Source organism: Aquarana catesbeiana, linkage group LG07 (genome assembly GCF_042186555.1).
Source record: "Aquarana catesbeiana isolate 2022-GZ linkage group LG07, ASM4218655v1, whole genome shotgun sequence".
NCBI lineage: Eukaryota > Metazoa > Chordata > Amphibia > Anura > Ranidae > Aquarana > Aquarana catesbeiana.
The window spans coordinates 101,706,249-101,709,497 of NC_133330.1; the positions used below are offsets into that span (position 1 = coordinate 101,706,249).

Sequence of the window (3,249 nt, forward strand, 5' to 3'; positions counted from 1 at the left end):
TGCTGCAAATTCTGTGATTGTTGAATGCAGCACATTAAAGGGGTTGTAAAGGTAATTTTTTTATTGTTTAAAAATAACAAACATGTTATACTTACCTTCACTGTGCAGCTCATTCTGCACAGAGTGGCCCCGAACCTGCTTTTCTGGGGTCCCTCGGTGGCTGTTTCAGCTCCTCCCCACAAGAACTATCCACCTTAATGCGAGCTCTCTCGCATGGTGGTTAGTTCTTGCGGGCGCGCTCCCGTGATACAGCCGGCGGCTATAGCCGCTCACTGTATCACTCGGCCCGGCGCGCCGCGTCATCGGATGTGATTGACAGCAGCGCGAGCCAATGGCTACGCTGCTTTCAATCCATCCACTGCAGCCAATCAGCGACCAGGCTGAGCTGCAATAGAGATGACGGGAACGAGCAGCGGAGATTCGAGGTGTCAGGTAAGTAAAACGGGGGGGCTGGGGGCGGCGGTATTGTCAAAAGTTTTTTCACCTTAATGCATATAATGCATTAAGGTGAAAAATTTTTTACCTTTACAACCCCTTTAATTGTCTTCTTTATAATGCTAGAAGAACAAAGCTGTTTTGCTGTTCATATTCACACAGAGTTCTCACAAACTGATTTCTGGATTATTTCTCTTGATCTCATGAACAATTATTGTATTTTAAAAGCCATATCTCCATACTAATGTTTACACAATTATTTTTTGGAGTCATCTTTTATTATTTTTTATTTCATCAAGATCTTTTTTTAGGATTGTTACAAAATTATTTTCTATTTATCTCCATATATCTATTTTTTTGGTGTTAAAAACCACAAAGAACCTTTTTTTTTTTTTATATATATTTTTTGCTTTTTTTTTTTTTTTTTTTTTTGGTGTAAAGATACCACAAGAACATTATATAATTTTTTGTTTTTGGAACCTCAAGGAGGTTGTTGTCCCTTGTTATTTTGACATTGTCTATAAAAAATTGATGTTAATAAAAACACATAGGCAAGTATTTTCATAAAATAAAATATCCATTTATTATGGTTAACAAAATAAAGATGAAGTCAACGCTGGAGAAACTTTTCGAATTTGTGAAGACTTTTGGCCCCAGGGCACACATCAAGTCTGTGGAAAAGAAAAAAAATTGGGATCTTGAGGAGTTCATATAATAGGGAGCACAATCTGGTCCAGGAATCCCAGAGATCAAGAGTAGCAGCAGATGACATATATGTCCCCAGGCTGTGGTACTACACCAGCCATCGTCTTCTGTCAGAGCAGACTGAAGCTAGGTCATCACTTTCTTCTCTTCGTTCCAGCCTTCCCTCCACGCTGCCCTGCACCCTTTCCTGCAGCCCTCCTTGTAGGCTGTGGCTCTGGTGGTTGACTTGTGGCAGGAGGAGGAGGAGGGGCTTGCTCATTTATTTGGGTGTTGACAGTTAACTCGCCCTCCAGCCCCTTGTGAAGGACATCAGAAAAAGTTCAATGTTAATACGTTTAAAAGAGTATAAATCTGACAACAGCATTTTTTAAAGCTGGTGACAAACATTTTTGGCCACCACTATCAATTGATATGTATACATAATTTTTTGAAAAAAATCCTTTAACCACTTCAGCCCCGGAAGGATTTACCTCCTTCCTGACCAGAGCACTTTTTGCGATTCGACACTGCGTCGCTTTAACTGACAATTGCGCGGTCGTGCGACGTGGCTTCGAAACAAAATTGACATCCTTTTTTTCCCACAAATAGAGCTTTCTTTTGGTGGTATTTGATCACCTCTGCGATTTTTATTTTTTGCGCTATAAACAAAATAAGAGCGTCAATTTTGAAAAAATCGCACTATTTTTTACTTTTTGCTATAATAAATATCCCCAAAAAATATATAAAAAAACATTTTTTTCCTCAGTTTAGGCCGATACGTATTCTACATATTTTTGGTAAAAAAAAATCGCAATAAGCGTTTATTGATTGGTTTGCACAAAAGTTATAGCGTTTTCAAAATAGGGGATAGTTTTATGCCATTTTTATTAATTTTTTTTTTTTACTAGTAATGGCGGCGATCAGCGATTTTTATCGGGACTGCAACATTATGGCAGACACATCGGACATTTTTGACACATTTTTGGGACCATTGTCATTTATACAGCAATCAATGCTATAAAAATGCACTGATTCCTGTGTAAATGACACTGGCAGTGAAGGGGTTAACCACTAGGGGGCAGGGAGGGATTAAGTATGTCCTAGGGGAGTGATTCTAACTGTAGGAGGGATGGGCTGTGTGTGTCACTACACTGATCTCTGCTCCCGATGACAGGGAGCAGAGAACAGTGACACTGTCACTAGGCAGAACGGGGAGATGCTGTTTACAACGGCATCTCCCCGTTCGTCCTCTCCGTGAGGCGATCACCGGTATCCCCATGGCGATCGAGTCCGCGGGACCCGCGACCCGACTCACGGAGATCGCGGCAGGCACGCGTGCACACGGCGGCAAACTCAAAGTAACGTACGGGTACATTACTTTGCGCAGCCGTGCCATTCTGCCAACGTATATCTACAGGAGCCGGTCGGGAACCGGTTAATGGGTAATCAATTATAACATCTAGTTAACATCATTAATATTAGGACACTAAATATGTCTAAAAATAATATACCTGGCTCCAGATGGTCACATCCGGTTCTTCCAGGATGGAAGGCCCAGCTTGGTCCTCATCAGCCTCTGCTGGGGTGGAGGGAAGGGTGCAGGGAAGGGTGGAGGGAAGGGTTGAAAGTGATGCCCTGGCTTCGGTCTGGTCATCAAGAAAACGTAGTTTATCGTAGTACCACAGCCTGGGTACATATACATCATCTGCTGATGCTCCTGATCTCAGGGAAATCTGAATCTTGTTATGCTCCCTCCTATACATATTTGCAAGATCCCAATTTTATTTTCCATAAACTTAAAGGTTGCTTCTGGGATGAGTCTGCACAAATGCGACAAGTTTCTCCAGTGTTGACTTCCTTATTGTTTTAATATAATATGCAGGGTGTTTGCCCCTCCCATAGATTTCTCATCTCCCTGTACTGCTCAATAAATTGAGTCAGAAATTCAGGGTCCTTAAACTTAGCATTCATGTTTTCTGTCAAAGATAATACACAAGACAAAAACACTAATGTTAGGCTAAACTCTCATAATCTTACTTATCCAAACATAGGCCTCAATCTTTAATCAGTATAGGCTGCTACAAAGTTAATAAAATTTACCTTCATTTCAGAAGCTCGCAACTTCAGTTC

At 41.2% G+C, this 3,249-nt stretch overlaps 1 long non-coding RNA gene across 1 annotated transcript; it reads right to left on the minus strand.

The window, feature by feature from the left end:
- Nucleotides 1-704: 704 nt before the first annotated feature.
- Nucleotides 705-2,973, minus strand: LOC141102449 (uncharacterized). Its single transcript, XR_012235111.1, has 2 exons — nt 2,631-2,973; nt 705-1,436 (listed from the first exon to the last, which is right to left on the minus strand). It is a non-coding gene; the product is annotated as an uncharacterized lncRNA (long non-coding RNA).
- Nucleotides 2,974-3,249: the final 276 nt, after the last annotated feature.